Source organism: Mustela erminea, chromosome 16 (genome assembly GCF_009829155.1).
Source record: "Mustela erminea isolate mMusErm1 chromosome 16, mMusErm1.Pri, whole genome shotgun sequence".
Taxonomy (NCBI): Eukaryota; Metazoa; Chordata; class Mammalia; order Carnivora; family Mustelidae; genus Mustela; species Mustela erminea.
This window is the reverse complement of record NC_045629.1, coordinates 47,348,484-47,368,849: the sequence shown is the minus strand read 5'-3', so window position 1 is coordinate 47,368,849 and position 20,366 is coordinate 47,348,484. Positions and strand designations below refer to the sequence as shown.

At 38.4% G+C, this 20,366-nt stretch overlaps 1 non-coding gene across 1 annotated transcript; it reads left to right on the top strand.

Moving 5' to 3' along the window:
- The first annotated feature begins 5,629 nt into the window (after positions 1 to 5,629).
- On the top strand, positions 5,630 to 5,736 carry LOC116575653. Its single transcript, XR_004279892.1, has one exon. It is a non-coding gene; the product is annotated as a U6 spliceosomal RNA (small nuclear RNA).
- Positions 5,737 to 20,366: the final 14,630 nt, after the last annotated feature.

The following is a 20,366-nucleotide window of genomic DNA, read 5'->3' as shown; positions in this document are numbered from 1 at the left end:
TAGTGAGGACTCTATGCTGAAAGAGACATAGCAAGAGGTTTCTGAAAGTGAAATAATTCTGATGACCAAGTTGCTCTTCCTACCTGTTGTAATCATGCCCACTTTGCTCTGACTGTTGATGGAGGCTCTCTCGCTTCTGCAGTCCCAAGATTATGCCTTCCCAAATGAAACTGAGAACATATTTCAACTGCAAATTTCCCACTAGCAATTTCCAACATTTAGAAAATAGTGAAGCATTAAAAAAAAAAAAAGAAAGAAAAAGATACTGGAATTTCCCTCAGCAGTGCAGGTCTCAAGACCTTGGGGAAGGGATAGTCATTCCAGTCCTTGGGGCAACATTTATGGGTATATAAGCAGGACACTTATAATGGATCTTTTCCAGCATTCCTATCTCAAGGAGTCGTTAATTTCCTTCCTGTATATATGCCAAGGGATTTTTGGCATCTCTGCTTTCTTTAATGAGGGCCAGTGTTGGAGCCTGATTTGCTTTATCCAACCCATTTAGACATCCAATTGCTTGAGCCAACACTTTGAATGCAGTGCTTCTGATAAGTGCATCCACACTGACAAATTCAGTCCAGTCTAAAATTATGTTTCACTCTTCTTGGTCGAGTGCTTGGTGCTTTCAAAATATATTCCCACAAAAATTTCAACAGTACGTACTTTTTTAAAAAGTAGCAAATCTTCTGTAGTCCTTACAATGTAAAAACCTTCTCTTGGCAAAAGGAGAGTCCTGACCAACTATATCAGGCCAGTGTTATTGCCTGTTTGTGTTTCATGTGCTCAGTGCAACTTTAATTGAAGACCTCATCAGATTTATTATTTAAAGAATTTTAAAATTTGAGTATAGATGACACACGACATTACATTAGTTTCAGCTATATAATGTAGTGATTCAACACCTCCCTGTGTTATGCTGTGCCCACCACAAGTGTAGCTACATCTGGCACCATAACAATACTGTTATAATATCATTGACTGTGTTCCCTATGTTGTGCCTTTTATTCCTGTGACTTTTTCATTCCATAACTGGAAGCCTGTATCTCCCACCCTTCTCCTATTAGCTCACTCCTCCCCCCCGCAATTCCCCTTTTCTCTGGTAGCCATCAGTTTATTCTCCGTATTTACAGGTCTGAATCTGCTTTTCATTTATTTATTTATTTGTCTTGATTTTAGATTCCACACATGAATGAAATCCTATGGTATTTGTCTTTCATAGTCTGACTTGTTTCACTTAGCATTATACCCTCTAGGTCCATCCATGTTGTCACAAATGGCATGATCTCACCCTTTTTTATGGCTATATGATATTCCATTACGTATCTCACATATATATACCACTTATATATATACCATGTATTATAGATATATATTTCACATAGATATATCATGTATACATATGCATGTATACACCACATCTTCCTTATTCATTTGTCTATCAATGGATAATTTGGTTGCTTCCATGCACTGGCTATTCTGAATAACACTGCAATAAATATAGGGCTGTAAATATCTTTTCGAATTAATGTTCTTGTTTTCTTTGGGTAAACACCCAGTAATAGATCGTAGAATTACTGGATCATATGATATTTGTATTTTTAATTTTTTGAGGTACCTCCTGTACTGTTTTCCACAGTGGCTGCACTGTTGTACATTCCTTTCAAAGGGGCAGGAGAGTTCCTTCTTCTCTACATCCTCACCAACACTTATTATTTCTTGTCTTTTTGATTTTAGCTGTTCTGACAAGTGTAAAGTGATATCTCGTTGTAGTTTTGATTTGCATTTCCCTGGTAATTAGTGATGTTGAACATCTTTTCATGTGTCTGTTGGCCATCTGCATATCTTCTTTGGAAATATGTATATTTAGGTCCTTTGCCCATTTAAAAAATTGGATTATTTGTTTCTTTTTTGTTCATTTTGGTGTTGAGTTGTATAAGTTCTTTATATATTTTGGGTATTAATCCCTTATTGAATATATCATTTGTAAAGATCTCCCATTCAGTAGGCTGCCTCTTTATCTGTTGATGATTTCTTTCGCTGTATAAAAGCCTTTTATTTGGGGGCAGTCTGTTAAGCCACTGCTTTTGGCTTGGGTCATGATCCCAGGGTCCTGGGATTAAGTCCTGCATTGGGCTCCTTGCTCAGCAGGCAGCCTGCTTCTCTCTCTGCCTCTGCCTGCATTTGCTCTCTCTCTCTCTCTCTGAGAAATAAATAAATTAATCTTAAAAAAAAAAAAGACTTTTATTTTTATGTAGTCCCAATAGCTTTTTGTTTTGTTTTGTTTCTCTTGGCAGAGGAGACATATCTAGAAAAATGTTGCTATGGCCAATGTCAAAGAAATTACTGCCTATGTTCTTTTCTAGGATTTTTATAGCTTCAGTTCTCATATTTAGGTCATTAATCCATTTTGAGTTTGTTTTTGTGTGTAGTGTTAGAAATTGGAGGACTTACTGTATTTAAAATGCCAGGACTGGTGTGAACAAAAGATAAGAGCATTCCCCCCAAATCCATTTCCAGAGGTTCTCAAAAGCCTTGAGAGTAGGAGGTGTTAAAATCAGTTAAGGATCCTTTGCAAAATGTACATACCTGTTCCTTCCTCAACGGATGAATCAGATGTTGGGGGAGGTTGGGGCAGGGACATCATGCATATTAGAAAAGTTCTCTAGATTTTCTGGTAGGCACCATCCTACACTTAAAAGTCATGACCCCTACAACCACTACTACATGCCCATCTTTTTTTTTTTTAATTTTTAATTTTTTATAAACATATATTTTTATCCCCAGGGGTACAGGTCTGTGAATCGCCAGGTTTACACACTTCACAGCACTCACCAAAGCACATACCCTCCCCAATGTCCATAACCCCACCCCCCTTCTCCCAACCCCCCTCCCCCCAGCAACCCTCAGTTTGTATCATGCTTAGCGAAATAAGTCAAGCAGAGAAAGACAACTATCATATGATCTCCCTGATATGAGGAAGTGGTGATGCAACATGGGGGCTTAAGTGGGTAGGAGAAGAATCAATGAAACAAGATGGGATTGGGAGGGAGACAAACCATAAGTGACTCTTAATCTCACTACATGCCCATCTTAATCGTGCATATAGTTTAAGGAAAAGGATGAAGTTGATGTTTACAATTACTTATAAGGAGAGTGACTCTTCTTACATTGTGATAAATTGTGTTCATGTTCATGTTCATTCATAAGAACATGTTCTTAATAGAGTCTGCTCCTTTAGGCTGGTTTGTGGAATGAGAAGACACAGAACAGAATTGCAGCCACTGGCAGAAACCATGAACAATATACAGATGCTTGTTCTCGGAAGCTATAGAGATTCGAGTTGTTTGTTACTTCAGTAAACCTGACTAACATACATAAAATGATCTTGTCTTTCTTTTTTTTGAAAAGGGTGGTGAGCACCTTGATGGGTTTGATTAGATATTTGAAGTGACACCAAAGCTTGGATTCAGGGTATGAACTAGAGAGAGCTGAATTTCTTTATTTAAGAAAGTAGAAAAACTTTTGGGGCACCTGGGTGGCTCAGTGGGTTAAGCCGCTGCCTTCGGCTCAGGTCATGATCTCAGGGTCCTGGGATCGAGTTCCACATCGGGCTCTCTGCTCAGCAGGGAGCCTGCTTCCCTCTCTCTCTCTCTCTCTGCCTGCCTCTCTGCCTACTTGTGATCTCTCTCTGTCAAATAAATAAATAAAATCTTAAAAAAAAAAAAAAAGAAAGTAGAAAAACTTTGTTTTATCTGGTGGAGGGGGAATTGGCCAGGGAAATAAAATGGAGAGAGCAGAGGACTGAGCAATGAAGCAGGAGACTAGAGATCCAAAAGTTGTTAAAGGAGTTTTAAGTCCATATGCTTAACTTGTGGTTTCCTATTGCTTCCATTTTAGCTAAATATTTTAAATATACATGCCATGTATGAGTATGTTTTTGGTGGAAATACAAGAAATGGGTTGAATATGTAGGAGACCCAAAAGGATTGTAAATAATGTTAATGAGATACACCTACATGAATAAAATTGATAGCAATGGACACACCGTATCCCTTTTAGGAAAGTTAGCCATTTTTAAAGATGTCAGCATCTCCTAAAGTCACTTTATAGGTTCATTTCCAGCATGTTTTCTTATCTTATCGATTTCTGGGATTTGACAAAGTGATTTTAAAGTTCCCTTGGAAAGATGAACACACTGTAACAGCAAAGACAAAAATGAAGAAGTTGAGGAGTGAGGGGTAATTTATTCTATCCAGCAAAATAGAGTAAAAATGCACAGTGCTGAGATAGAAAGAGCATGGGCTTTGGATCCAGTAAACTTACGTTTGAATGCCTGGCTCTGATACATTCCAGCCGTGTAGTCTTGGGTAATTAACTTAATATCTTTAAGCAAAATATGTGTTATAGATCCTAACTGTCCCACTCCTTCCTCCTCTCCCTGTAATCACATCCTTGCCATGGCATCATCATGGACAGGGTATACTTCCTTTCCTCTTGGCTTTAGGCTTGGCCATAAGACTTGGTCAGTGGCTGCAGGTGGAAGAAACAGTGTTTAAATCTCAAGCCCAGGCCTCACCAACCTCCACAGTTCTGCTGGCCCGGCTGTACCCCTGTTGCTGACAGGGGAAGATCTTCCCCTAGTCACCTGCCACTCTTTCATCACAGGCCAAGGAAAAATGAATGAAAGGCACAGCTGTTCCACCTGCCCCACAGATCCATGAAAATAAATAATTTCTTTTTAAGCTCTTGACAATTAGCCAACAAAATATATTAGTGGTTTCTTAAGGAAGATTCTCAGGAAGGGCCACAAACACTTCTGCTTATACCTTATTGGCCGGAATTTAGCCACATGGTCAATTGTAACTGCAAGGGAGGCTGGGAAATGTGTCTAGCTGGATTTGGTACTCTCTCACTGTGTAAGAAGGCGAGAATGGATTTAGTGGGACAACTAATAGTCTTAGCCACAGGTATATGATCCCTACTGATTTTTTTTGTATGTTATGTGCAGTTACAATTTGTATTCAACAAATTCATAATGTCATACAACCATCAATCCCTTTTGATTTTTGAATGAATCTTTAGACATATAATTTTTTTTAATAAATGAAGTCAGTCTGATTGTTTATCCATCAGCTTTTGTTCTCCACGTAACTCTCTAAGAGATCTTTCTGTGTCAATAAATGTAGAACCATTTAATTCTTAGCAACTTTATATTTGCCAAAATATAGCCATAACACAATTCACTTGACCTTTTCTTTTAGGTTATTTCCAATTTTCTTCCTAATTTAAACAATGCTAAAATGAAACCCTGTACATCCGTGTTTGAATATATGAGTAACTATTTTTGTTGGAAAGATTCCTAGAAGTGGGATTGCTTGTTCAAAGCATACATGCATTTTTATTTGAAAAGATACTATAAAGTTACTCTCCAAAAAGTCTTTAATAATTTATATTTCCAAATGAGTATATGAAAATGTCTTTTTTTGAAAGCAGTCTTTGGACAGTAATATGCCAAAAGCCTTAAACTGCTCATGCTTCTTGTCCTATTAATTTCGTTTGTGGACAGTGTCTCAAAAATAGTTCTAAAACACAAAAACAAATTCTATATAAATATGTGCATTGTAACATTGTGCTCAAACTGACAGCACATACACTAAAATTGCAATGATACAGAGAAGATTAGCACGGCCCCTACCCAAGGGTGGCATGCAGATTCGTGAAGAGTTCCATATTTTTTTTTTTAAATATGCACTGTATAAGCTAAATAAGTCAATCAGCAAAATATAATTACCATATGATCTCACTCATATGTGGAATTTGAGGGAAAAACAGAGACTTATGGGGGAGGGAGGGAAAAATAACACAAGATTATATCAGAGAGGGAGATAAACCATAAGAGATTCTTTTTCTTTTTCTTTTTTTTGAGAGAGAGAGCACAAGCAGTGGGAGCAGCAGGCAGAGGGAGAAGCAGGCTCTCTGCTGAACAAGGAGTCCAATGTGGAACTTGATCCCAGGAATCTGGGATAATGACCTGAACCAAGGCAGAGGCTTAACTGACTGAGCCCCCAAGGCATCTCCCATAAAAGACTCTTAATCATAAAAAAGAAACTGAGGGTTGCTGGAGGGGAAAGGATAGGGGTAGAGGATGAGGTCGCTAGGTGATGGATATTAAGGAGGGCACTTGATGTAATGAGCACTGGGTATTATATAAGACTGACGAATCACCGACCTCTATCTCTGAAAATAATAATACACCATATGTTAATTAATGGAATTTAAATTAAAAAAATAAAATTCATCATAAATTGTTTAAAATGTGCATTGTGACTTTATATATAATTGTGAAAAACTGGATACCACCTAAATTTTTTAAATGGAACATGTAAATTATTGTAAAACCCAGTGTAGCAATTACAATGACAATTACAAAGACCGTTTAATAACATGGAAAATGCTTACAGTATAATGTTACTTGAAAATTGCAAGATTTAATGAAAAGCCTAATCAAAATGTTCAAAATAATTGTATTTTAGATGTATACCTATTGATACTACTTAAAAAAATCCTACTATAATACTGTTTATTTCCCAGACTTTTCTGATCGAAGATTATGTTTTACTAAGTAAAAAATATTTAATCATAACCCTGTACTCTGTTGGTATTCAATAGATTCTCTGATGACTATCCCTGAAACATTTTATAAAAAGGAGCCAATTAAAAATACAGCATAACAAACACCTTGGAATTGTCTCGACTTTATAAGTACATCTAGTTCTCATCCTCAACAAAATTGTGAAGGAAGGAAAATTAATCTTTGTTTTCAACCTTCTGTGAACCTTCCCTTTAACTACCAGATTTTATATTCTGGTTTCTATTCCTAGGGAATCTGGCTTTCTGATCACTGCTATTGTGTTAACTAGTAATAGTAAATGGAGGCATTTGCATTTTATAAGATCTGACCCTTAAAAATAAGGAAATTCTTGTAAAACTTTCAACATAAAGGAAGTGTCCAGTTTCTGTTGATGATGTTTGTGGTGGTGATAAGGGTGATGATACTGACCGTGGAGAAGCTTTTAACAATAAAATGGGAGCTTTGAGGGAAAAAGTGATTATTTTCCATTTCAAAATATTTCCACTTTCAAAATATTTAGAGTATGCCTGAAATTTCTTTCTCCTTAAAGAAAAAAAAACTTATGATGTATCCATAGTCTGTAATGATTCCAAAGATAACTATAACCATAAGAGTACTCAAATCTTTCTTAAATCTGTTTATATTTTCAACCTACATGATTGCTTGGATTTGTGAATTCCTGTTATAAAACATTAGCACTTTCTTTTAGTAATACTAACATTGCCTCTTGAAACTTGAAGGGGTATCCTCTCTTGCTAATATTCTTGTGTTTGTGGAGTAAATTTAAATGAACCATATCCATCATATCCATATATCTGATGCTTGCCATGACTTTATAAATTAAAACATATGAGGCTGTTTGTTTCCTTCTAGGCACTATGCCTAGAATTTGGTGCCCTCAGGTAAGTGGTTGAGCTTGGACATGGCTGTGTGCCAAAAACGAGGTTTCCTCCAGCTGTGGACAACTAAGGCTTACAGCCTAAACTTTTCCACAGCTGTATTTTTCCTGCAAAAATAATCACCCCACAAAGTTAGAATTGATATTAACTAGCTACTAATTACCAGATCTTAGGTTTTAAGGAAAGATGAAATTCTACACAAGTTTTTAAAATATGCCTAACTGTAACACTATTTAGTGTCTCCCTGAATATACATCAATGGCATGGTGATCAAATCTAATTGTTTTGTTTTAGTGCTCCTCTAAGTCTTTCCTTGGAGTCCAGGGACATTTGGAACTTATATACATTTCCAAATCTGATTCCAACTCTCTCTGTTTACGTATTGCCTCTTATAGAGCAAGTCTTGGGGTACCACCTTTTCAGCCCAAAGAAGCTTATCAAGATGTTTCCCTAAACAAAGGTGGTGATTGTTTTTCTTCTACCTCACTAAGTTCTGTATGAAGCTTTGCTCCACAGTTTACAGCTTGTCTTTCATTGGCTTCCTGAAGTCTTGAAGCAGATGTACATTTTTTAAAAAATATTTTATTTATTTATTTGACAGAGAGAGAGATCACCAGTAGGCAGAGAGGCAGGCAGAGGGAGAGGGGGAAGCAGGCTCCCCGCTGAGCAGAGAGCTCAACGTGGAGTCCTGAGATCATGACCCGAGCTGAAGGCGGAAGCTGAAGGCGGGGGCTTAACCCACTGAGCCACCCAGGTGCCCCAGATGTACATGTTTTAATCTTACACATTTGATAAAGAGAAGTTGTTCTCAAGGTCCATCATATCGTCTCTCTACTGCTGTTCTTCCTTCCTCCTTCTACTTCCCCCTCCATTCCCTTTCCTTTCCCAAATGGATGACTTAACAAACACAACTGCTTTATCTGCATGGTCCTGCTTATTGGTAGAGTTGAGTATCTATTCATGTTTACTAACCATTTGCATTTCTTCTGTGATTTTGCAAATTTAGATGTTTTGCCCATGTGTTTAGATTGTCTTATCCTAATTAGTTTCTTTATATCTCATGGTATTCTAGATATTAACTCCTCATCTCATACATATGAAGATAATTTTGTTTCATTCTGTTAGGTTATCTACTCACTTGGGTTATAATCTTTCTTCTTATGAATGTTTTCAATTCTTATGTAGTCAAATCTGGTCAGCTTTTTCTTTCTGCTTTCTGAGTTTTGCATTTTTCCTATCAGATCTTCTAGCTTGTGATTATAAAAATAATCTTTGTTAAATTTTAATTTTACTTAGTTAACATACAGTGCCATATTGGTTTCTGGAGTAGAATTCAGAGATTCGTCACTTACGAACCTCATCCAGTGCTCATCACAAGTGCCCTCCTTAATACCCATCCCCCATCCAGCCCATCCCCCACCCACCTCCCTCCCTCACTCCTCAATTTGTTCTCTATTTAATATTAAGAGTCTCTTATGGTTTGTTTCCCTGTCTCTTTTTTTCTCCCCTTCCAATATGTTTGTCTGTTTTCCTTCTTAAATTCCACAAATGAGTGATATTTGTCTTTCTCTGACTGACTTATTTCACTTAGCATAATACAGCTCCATCCATGCCGATGCAAATGTCAGGATTTCATTATTTTTGATAGCTGAGTAATATTCCATTCAACATCTTTATCTATTTATCAGTTGATGGACATTTGGGCTTTCTCCATATTTTGGCTATTGTTGATAATGTTGCTATAAATATTGGGGTGCATGTACCCCTTCAAATCTGTATTTTTAAAAAAGATTTTATTTATTTATTTGACAGAGAGAGAGAGATCACAAGTAGGCTGAGAGGGAGGCAGAGAGAGAAGGGGAAGTAGGGTCCCTGCTCAGCAGAGTCCTTTGTGGGGCTCGATCCCAGGACCCTGGGATCATGACCTGAGCCGAAGGCAGAGGCTTTAACCCACTGAGCCACCCAGGCATCCCATGACCTGTTATTCTTGATGTTGACCTTGATCACCTGGCTGAGGTTTTGCTTCTCTATTGAAAAGTAACTGTTTCCCCCCCTTTCATACTGTACTCTCTGGAAGGAAGCCACTATGTATAGCCCACACTCAAGGTGTGAGGAATTCTGCTTACTTCTTTAAGGGTGGAGAATCCCATTTGTCTATTTTTAACCACTTGGCTCTCTAGTGCATCTGGAATTTATTCTGATGTATTATCATAGTGAACGTTGAGCTATTTCTCTTTTCCCTCTTTTGTGCAATTGGCATATCTTTTCGTTTGGGGCAGTCATAGTGGAAATTGATAGATTGCTACCTCTAAGAAAGGGCCCTGCTATTTTAGACCAAAACAGGGAATTTCTGTCCGGTTTTCCTCACTGATTTAGTAAGATAAGCCAATCGTTTGTTTCAGCACAAGCCAAACCATCGCATGTTAAGGAGTGGTCAACCTGAGAGCTTGAGCCAATGTGACGAGAAGGGAAGTTGCAAAAGTGTTCTGGGAAAGGAGATTTCTCCCTCTTCGATGGGGGATACCAACAGATAGTGCTTTTCCTCCTTCTGGGCATCCTGGTGTGTAGATTTGAAGAGGGGAACTTTGGCAGCTATTTAGCCTCAGGACAAAGGTAATGTTACAGAAGTCAGAACCCAGAGACAGAAAAAGAAATTGAAAAACAAATAAACAAAAACCCTCAGTGTCTTTCATGTGAGCATTGAGTTAAATGAGCCCTTTTTTGAGTAAGGCAGTTTGGGCTGGGACTTCAGTTGCTTGCAATATAAAGAAGCCTGATACAGAGGGATATAAAGAGAGATGTAACAATATGTACATATGTATGTATATATTTATTTCCTGCTTTTCTTTCAAGTCATCAGTTGTCTCAATACTGTTTATTGAGTCATTCATTCTTTTCCTTGAGAGGTAAAATGTCGTTTTATCATGAACAACATTTCTATATAAAAATGGCTCTGTTTTAGGCTCATTATTCATTACATACATTAATTTTTCCATGTCTGAATTAACACTACACTGTTTTAATTACCATAATTCTTTTGTTGCGGTATAATCGACATATTAGCTTCAGGTATACAACATAATGATGCAATATTGTTATGTATTGTGAAATGATCACTGCAGTAAGTCTAGCTTATCTCACACACGTAATTACAAAATGCCTTTCTTTTTATTTATTTATTTTTAAAGGTTTTATTTATTTGACAGAGAGAGAGATCACAAGTAAGCAGAGAGAGAGGGGGAATCAGGGTCCCTGCTGAGCAGAGAGCCCAATGTGGTGCTCAATCCTAGGACCCTGAGAACATGACCTGAGCTGAAGGCAGAGGCTTAACCCACTGAGCCACCCAGGAGCGCCAACAAAATGCCTTTCTTGCAATGAGAACTTTTGCAGTTTTTCCTCAGCAACTTTCAAATATGTAATTTAGTATTATTAACTCTTGTCACCATGCTGCACTGTACAACCTCATGACTTATTTATTTTATAACTGGAAGTTTGTATACTGTGATCCCCTTCCCCACCCCCCTCTTCTGGCAGCCAGCAATCTGTTCTCTGTATGTACCAGCTTGCTTTTTGTTTTGTTTTGTTTTCGATTCCACATGTAAGCGAAGTCATACAGTGTGGTGTTTGTCTTTCTGACTGACTTATTTCACTTAGCACAGAGCTGTCAAGATCTGTTCATGTTGTTGAAAATGGCAAGATTTCATTTTTTTTAACGGCTGAATAATATTCTATTGTATTTATACCACATTTTCTTTATCCCTTCATCCACTGTGGACACCTAGGTTTTTCCACATCTTGGCTATTATAAATAATGTTGCAGTGAACATGGGGGTGCATATACCCTTTCGAGAAGGGTGTTCATTTTCTTCAGTGAACTATGCAAAAGTAGAATTGCTGGATCATATGGCAGTTCTGTTTTTTTAATATTTTAAGGAATCTCTATGCTATCTTCGCAGTGGCTGCTCTGATTTACCTTCTCAACAACAGTGTACAAGGGATCCCTTTTCTCCCTATCCTCACCAACGCCTGTTATTTCTTGTCTTTTTGTTACTAGCCATGTGGCCTGGTGTGAGGTGATTATCTCACTGTGGTTTTGATTTGCATTTTACTGATGATTGGTTAGTGATGTTGGAGCCTCTTTTCATGTTAAGTACTTACCACAATTTTATGATGTGTTTTGCCATCTGACAGGCAAATCTCTATATTGTTCTTTCTTTCAAAAACGTATGGGTGCTTTTATGTACTTTCTCTTCGATTGGAACTTGACAGTTTGCTTTTTAAATCCTATTTAAAGGTTTTTTTGAGATATTTAACAAATTGGGATTACATTAAATTTATAGATTAGATCTAGAGGAGACCACCCTTGACCAACACCTTGGCCACAGTCTTTTGAGAGACCCTGAGCTGGAGGGCCCTACTAAGTTGCACCAAAATTCCTGACTTATAGGAACTAAGAGATAATAAATGTGTGTTGTTTTAAGTTGGTATTTTGGGGAGCAATTTGTTATGCAGCAATAGATAACTAATGTGGATAAAAATTAATGTTATGTTTATTTATGTTTTCAATGCTCTTACTACTCTTGATTTACATTTTAAAAAATAATTTCAGTTTACTAGGCATAAGCCTGTGGTGTCTAGAATCTTCTCTATTTCTCTCCCTCTCCTTCATCTGTGGCTAAATATAAAGTGGCAATCTAATAGTCCTTTGTCAATGGTGACTTAGCAATTAGATGCCTTTAACGTAACTTTTTCTAGTGCCTTTGACTCTTTGTTTCAAGAGAAATTGTAGAAACCACAGTCATCTTACCTTCTTTCTCAGTGAAGACTGAAATTTAAATCATAGTTTAAATGCTTGAGGGAAATTAACCATGTAAAGGTTTTCCATGGCTAATTTTTGTAAAGTAATCAGCTCATTATGCAAAAAATTACCTTTTGTAAAGTAATCATTCCCTTTGGAAAAGAATCCAAAAAAAGGAGTATGGGGAAGCTTGTAATAGGAAAATCCCATAGTTTCAGGGTAAGAGGTCATACCTCATTGTCTGTGCCTGGCAACTTAACAACAACAAAAAAAAGTTGATTGAAAGAATGTTTGATAGGAACAAAAATATTCATGTTTGAGTATTCGCAGTCTTTTTCTCTTTTGCTTCCCCTGCCCTTTTAAGGAAAAATCCTTCATTTCTTGTCTCCTAGAACTATGTTGTGCTGACCAAGCTAAGTAGAGCTAGAACAGCTACAGAACTGAAGAGAAGGAGGTCAGATTATTCTCCCTACGAAAAGGCCTGAAGTAATAGCAAAGGGAGATAAACTGCAGGAGAGAGGGAGAGGAAGTGTGAGCATGCCCAGAGAGGGAGAGAAAGAGGGAGGGAGAGAAGCACTGTAGGAGTTTGGTGAACAAGCAAGAAGCAAAATGGATGGCTGTCATGTGGACCTGGGAGAAAGGGAGAACGATGGGTAAAGATTTTTAGGAAGTTGTGCTGTGTGAATATGCCATATATTTCTTTCCTCAGCATTTCCATGAGAGTTGGATTTGATTGTGTCACACACCAAGACTGGCTTAAGGATGCCCCTTTTTATCTATCTCCCCTTTTTATCCTGTTGCCCTAGGTCTCATTGTCCAGTTTCCCAGTAGTGTTAACTGCTGTCACCTCTACATGTTGGGGGCTATTCTTGTTTTCTTAGCTTTCCTGACCTGGAAGTAAGCACATCATCTTTCTGCTTGGTTCAATCAAGACCACTTTAGAAAGTACTCAGAGACCATAGGCAGGTATAGACGACAGGCAGGTATATTATATATATATAATACATATATATCTATGTGTGTGTGTGTGTGTGTGTATATATATATATATATAAAAATTATGAACACATGGAACAGAACTGTTTCTAGAACTTAAGTTCTAGATATAAACATAACGAAGTCCAGTCATGCAAAGACTCTAACTGATGGAGATTGCCAAGGTTCTTAGCATTGGCTCTTCTTTTCCTTAGTTCTGTCCCCATGTTCAGTGTCTTAACCAATCATGGCTGTGAAGATCTGAGATATCTTCAGCTTATTCTAGAGCTTATCTTTGTATATAACAGAAACATGTTATAAGGAGGGTAGATTTTGTAAATGGAAGGCATTATTGTTTGGCTGAGCTCTAGACCATAATAATTTGAACTACAGCACTTTTCTGAATGACAGAATTTATTGATCATATACTACATAAGGTTTAAATCGAATATATACTTTATATTATCAAGTAAACTGTATTCTTTTTTTCTTAAAATTTTTTAAAGGTTTTATTTATTTATTTGACACAGAGAGAGAGAGATCACAAATGGCCGAGAGGCAAGCAGAGAGAGAGAAGGAGGAAGCAGGCCTCCCGTGGAGCAGAGAGCCTGATGCGGGGCTCGATCCCAGGACCCTGGGATCATGACCAGAGCTGAAGGCAGAGGCTTAACCCACTGAGCCACCCAGGCACCCCAGTAAACTATATTCTTAGCAAGGACCGTATCTTCCATGGCTCTTCCCCCATAGATCCTAGGTATTGCGTTAACATGTAGTTAATGTAAATCAGTGGTTTCCCAAAGTGTGATTTGGGTACTTCTGGGGATACTGAACACTATTTCAGGGGTCTACGAAATCAAAACTATTTAAAAAACAATAGTAAAATTTTTTTGCACTTTCACTTTATCCTGTCATGAGTGTATGGTAGAATTTTCCAGACACTACATGACATGTGATGATGTCATTCCTCTCATGGCTAATGGAAAGTGTACTTGTATACTCTTGTGCTTTTGTGCTCAGCGGGGAGCCTGCTTCCTCCTTTCTCTCTGCCTGCCTCTCTGCCTCCTTGTGATTTCGGTCTGTCAAATAAATAAATAAATCCTTTAAAAAAAAAAAGTTTCTGAGTTTTAGTTTCTTAATATAGATAGGTATAACCCACATAAACAAAAGTTCTTCAAGGTTCTCCATAGTTTTTAAGATTGCAAAGTGGTCCCAAGACCAAAAAGTTTGAGAACTGTTGGTGCAGATAATTATGTATTGAATTGAAAATAGAATCAATCTGATATTTATCATTTCTTTCCCTGTGTTTACAGCTGGGCCTGAAATTCTTTGCTATCATTCTCTGTATGGGTCAAGGTACAGTCTGATACAGAAGCCACAAGAGACAGAAACCACATGGTTACTTGAATAGAGAAAGTTTAATATGAAAGATTATTAACTGTAATGGGGGTTTGGAGTAGCAAGGGATTGGCTAGTAAGAGACAAAGAGAACTCTAAAGAATGTAGGAATAGTAGAAATCAGAACTAATCCCTCTGAGACTAAAACACAGTCCCCAAAAAGAAGTCCCCAGGGCTTGAGATATACACATTGTTGGAGAGGACACAATTTTGTCTCACTGACAGCAGAGAAGTTGCTGTGGTGCCATGCTGGTGGAACTTGCTGGAAATCTGCCCTCAGGAACTTTCCAGAAACCTTTCTCTTAGGTCGCTCTGGAAAACTTCTCATGGTGAGGTTTCTCACTGGAAGCACTCTGCACCGAAACTGCTCCAGGGAGAAGCAAGTTTGGGTGGGGACCACTGAGTGCTGTGGTCTGCCTTGCCCTGCAGGAGCTCACTATGGAGAAGCCTTGCATCTTGCAGGATGCTGAGAAGCAGTTCCCAGGGCTGGAATCTGCCAACGGAAAACATACAAATCAGAGAAGAACGCTCTTTGGCAATGTGTCTCCATGGCTCTCTATTGACAGAGCTTAACATTATTCTCTCTGATGAAGAAAAAGATTTGAAGGGTGGTTGGGTTATGGACATTGGGGAGAGTATGTGCCATGGTGAGTGCTGTGAAGTGTGTAAGCTGAATGATTCACAGACCTGTACCCCTGGGGCTAATAATACATTATATATGAATAAAAAATAAAGAAATTTTAAAAAATTAATTAAAATTAAAAAAAAATGGAATTTAAAAAAAAAAGAAAAAGATTTAAAGAACCTAGTTCCATTTTAACAGAGCACCTAATGAAGGATGATTTGGAGTTGAGAGGAAATAAAATGACAAATGGCCTACTTAACTTTCACTTAATAAGTAGTTTATCAATTACCTATGTCTCTTAAAATTTCTGATGTTTTTGTTGTAGGGAAAGCCATTCATTCATTCAACAAACATTTATTCAGTGACTATAATGTTCTAGGAACTTATAAACATAATCAGAAATTGTAGGCTATTGCCTACTAACAGTTCCTCTCTTTTTTCCCTCAATAAGAGAATCCCAATTTTGTTCTTCTCCCTTGCCATAAACTTCAGGGAAGTCCATTCCTTATCTCAGCTACAAGCCCAGCTTCATGGAGTGAATCACCATTATTCTGAATAGATTTTCATGGTCCCATTTCCTTTGCCAGCAGTGGTTTTGTGACACAATTCTGACCAAAAGGACCCAAAGGGACATCTGCAGAGAGGGTTCTAGAATTTTTTTTCCACCATCTTGAAAAATGGTATTCAGAAAGAAATAACCCTCCTCTATTGCTGGGCATTGTCATGTCTTAATGTGATTGATGCTTGGAATTTGGCAGCCATCATTTGAGGGGAGGGTGAGAGCCTGCTATGCATAGCAGAGCAGGAAACGGAAGTAAATGAAAGAATTAATCAAACCTAGAAACACCTACCTCTTGGCTTCTTGTTTTAAAATTTAGTTGAGGGGTGCCTGGGTGGCTCAGTGGGTTAAGCCTCTGCCTTCAGCTCAGGTCATGATCCCAGAGTCCTGGGATCGAGCCCCACATCAGGCTCTCTGCTCAGCAGGGAGCCTGCTTGCTCCTCTCTCTCTCTGCCTGCCTCTCTGCCTACTTGTGATCTCTGTCTGTCAAATAAATAAATAAAAATTAAAAAAAATTCAGTTGAAGGTGTTTCTTGTAGTTACTGGATATGCCAGACTTTTGAGACTACATATGCTAATAAGATACTGTCCTAAATCCCAAGAGACTTATGGTTCTGTCAGAGAAACAAGTAAGTGAAATAAAAGTTTAAGATTGCTATGATAAAAGAGAATAGTAGTTGAATTCAACTGTAACATGCTAGCTCCAGCTCACTATAAAATTAGATTAGAAAAGAGAAACATTATCAAGGGAAAATGTTTAGTTAAGTTGCCTCTTGAAAGGAAATATTTCCAAGTTTCCTTGCAAATAGAAAGTTACATAATGTAATATATTTGATCAGAGCTTTGTCTCTGCCCCAAACTCTTCCCAGTAATAGTAGAAAAGATGAACAGTTGTCAAGTAGTATTATTTTTCAAGTACACATAAAAATGATAAAAAAGAGTAACATAAATCCAGTTTTAATAAAAAGCAGCAACAAGTATAACAAGGAAATAATCTTTATGTTAGTATTTTTTGACTCATAAAACATCGTGGTATGTGTATTCGGTGACACAAAAGCAGTTTTGTTATTCCAAAGAACGAGGTCTCAAATATCAGATTTGTCTTACATTTCTCTTGGAACACCTAGTTGAGAATTCTGGTGATCTAAAGTGTGCCCTTAATCTCCATTCCAACTGGAATTGTTGGAAGCAGAAACAAATTACGCTACTTTCATAATTAAGTGAAGCTGAGTGACCCTTTTGTACATCTCAAATTTTCCTACAGCTTTCAATTGTTCATAAAGGCTTCTGTCTTTTATTTGCAGGTTGAATGATAATCTCTGTGCTTTCCTTCCTGGAATCTTCAGATTGGCTTTGCATAGACAAATTAAAATAGAGACTTGAGGCATTTTTTGTTTTGTTTTGTTTTCTGAGTAATTCAGGAGAAAAACAATTATTTTTATTTAATAATATAACACATCAGGCACACTAGCCTCCAGGCCTTACGACTTACTGTTCACTTGGCCTCAGGTTTCTCTTCCCTTCCCATCTGCATGGTGCTCCCCTGACTTCCTCAGTCATCTTCTTGCTGATGCCTTCACCACCCACCCTATCTAAATTTCATCCCTTTCCTCTTCATTATTTCCCATTTCCCGATTTTTCTTTTCTTCCTTGCCAGTTTTCAATACCAAATCTTATGAATTAGGTACTTATTTCTTTTACTGTTTCCCCAACTAGAATATAAACCTCATGAGGACAGGAATTATGGTCTATTTGTTTTTATCACTGAGGAATTCCCAGCACCTAGAATAGTGCTGATATACATAAGAACTAAATGAACATCTGTTGACTGACTTACAGTGGGATAAGAGAGTCAGAAAGGCCTGGGTTAGAATGTAGTTATTTGGGGCACCTGGGTGGCTTGGTGGTTTGGGCCTCTGCCTTCAGCTCAGGTCGTGATTTCGGGGTCCTAGGATCGAGCCCCGCATCGGTCTCCCTAGGATTGAGCCTGGCATCTGTCTCTTCCCCCTCTCTCTCTGCCTGCCTCTCTGCCTACTTGTGATCTCTCTGTCAGAAAAAAAAAAAAAAAAAAAAAGAATGTAGATATTCTATTTGGCCTGGGGGAGCTCCCTTTTACCCCTTTGAACTTCGGTTTCTTCACCTATAACATGGATGTGCTACCTTACATGGTAGTTTTAAGGGATTAGTGAGATAATGCACAAGTGCTAACCCTCTTCCTTTTCAAACTGACGAAAGACTTCAGAACTTTATTTTCTGATATTATTCCTCTTCCTTCCACAACTCTTCTTTATGGGTATCTCAGTCAGAATTCTAGTAGAAAACTCAAATTAGGATCATTTGAGGAGGGTTGAGGTCTAGGGGAACATAGCAAATAGAGGAGGAACCCAGGAAATAGCAGAGAAATCACTACCTGTAGGCCCAAAGGGATGAGGGGAAGAAAGGAGAGCTGGGCCCCCTGGTGAGCTCACAGGAAGGGAACAGGGAGAATAAATAACCTTATACTCCTTTCACCCTCAGATGATCTCTTGCTGGGTCTCCTTATCTTCAGACCCAATTGTAAGCCAGAGAGCTGAGAGCTCAGTGATGTCGGCCATATAGGTCAGCCCCTAGGGCACAGGGCAGATGGGAAAGAATGGAGATTGAATCTGGGGGGCCAAAGAAACCATCCAACCTTACAATATCCAAGATACTTGTTTTGCGAGGGTTAGAGAGGGTAAAGACAAGGTCTAATTCTCAGCTGACTCATGGTTAGGATGACCAGAACTTCAGTTCAGTGCAATAAGCATCATACAAAAGCCAGCACAGTGTGTTATGGGCACATGGAAGAGAGGTATCTCTTTCATAATTTAAATGTCAGCGATAGTGTGTGGGGGGCGATGGGAGGGGGTACTGGTAGTTTGACTCAGAAAGGCTTTCTGGAGATTAAGATTGGTAATTTAATTCAGAGACCGTTTTAAAGTGTGACAGTTTTTTAAGAAGAGATGATGAAATGTTCTCTGTAAGAAAATTTTCTGACTAAACATAAGAAGATGGAACTAGGGTATGGAAGTGAGGATGAGATTGAAGGATAGAATGAAATAATTTCAAAGGTTTTTCCTGGCTTTTATGTTTTAATAATTAAGCTATTTGTTGTCTTGTTACTTCTGAACTGTTAGACTGTAGTTCTTTAATACATGAAAATGAGTATAAAATTTGTAATAATTTCTCTTGTTTGCAGAATTTGACTTCAGGTTTCAACCATGAATGGTCTTAAATTTAACATAACTCATTTTAGAAGGGAATATAATGTTCTGAGAATATTGAAACTTAATAGAAAAAAGAAGAAAACAATATTAATAAACAAGTCTGATTTGGGTTAATGTTCATAAGGTTCCTTTATTTAACATTTTCTTCATAGACTGTTTTTTTTTTTTTTTTTAAAGATTTTATTTATTTATTTGACAGAGAGAGAAATCACAAGTAGGCGGAGAGTCAGGTAGAGAGAGAGAGAGAAGCAGGCTCCCGCTGAGCAAAGAGCCCGATGCGGGGCTCGATCCCAAGGACACTGAGATCATGACCTGAGCCAAAGGCAGCAGCTTAATCCACTGAGCCACCCAGGCGCCCCTCTTCATAGACTGTTCTAATCTTCAAGAAAACTCTATGACTCTACATCTTGATCATTTCTAATGAAAGCAAGCAAACTCATTACACATCACCTGTATAGATAGGGTCATAAGAAAGATATTTATATATGGTTTTCAGGTTCAGTGATAACACAAAAAAGATAGATGCAGGCAGGGATCAAATGACAATGAGCTAAGGGCCTTGGGAACCTGTGCGAGAGAGAGGGTGACAAGAAGGAAGAAAAACTTTTCTTGAGTACTTTTCTATGCAACATAATTTGTGATGGGTTTTCCAGGTTACCCAAGTGAACAGCTGGCAAGACCACAGCACACTTAAATTGGTGCACTGAGAGATCTCACTGTGGTAATTATTTTCTTTGTAATTAGACGTAATTACAGTGAAGTGTAGTGAGGAGCTTGTCCACAACCAACATCAAACAAGAAGTTCCAGTGGTATTCCTAGCGCTGTAGCTACAAACGTCAGATGGCGGGGGACAGAACAGCCAATAATTATAAACAAGTAGAGAGGGAAGCGTGGGCAGTTAGTAACACTTCAAAAGGCTGCACATCCCAAGATGCTTGGGATGTTTGGGAAATCCAGAGAAATGAGTCAAATGGGATCGGGGCAAAAGCAATGGAGGCAAATGTGGAGCGGCAGCTCTTGGCCGGCTCAAAAGAAGGTGCCCCCAGCCCAAAACGGCTCTGAGTCCTACCTAGGCCTTAGCTTCCAGCTCCTCCAGTTTCAGCGCCTTTTCCCCACTCCTAGCGCTGTGGCCCGCGCGTCCCTCCGCCCCCGACCCCGCCCACCCCACCAGGGCCTGGCTCCGCCTACCAAGCCTGGGCCGCGGCTCGCTCCGCCCACTCTCCCAGGACTGCGGCCCG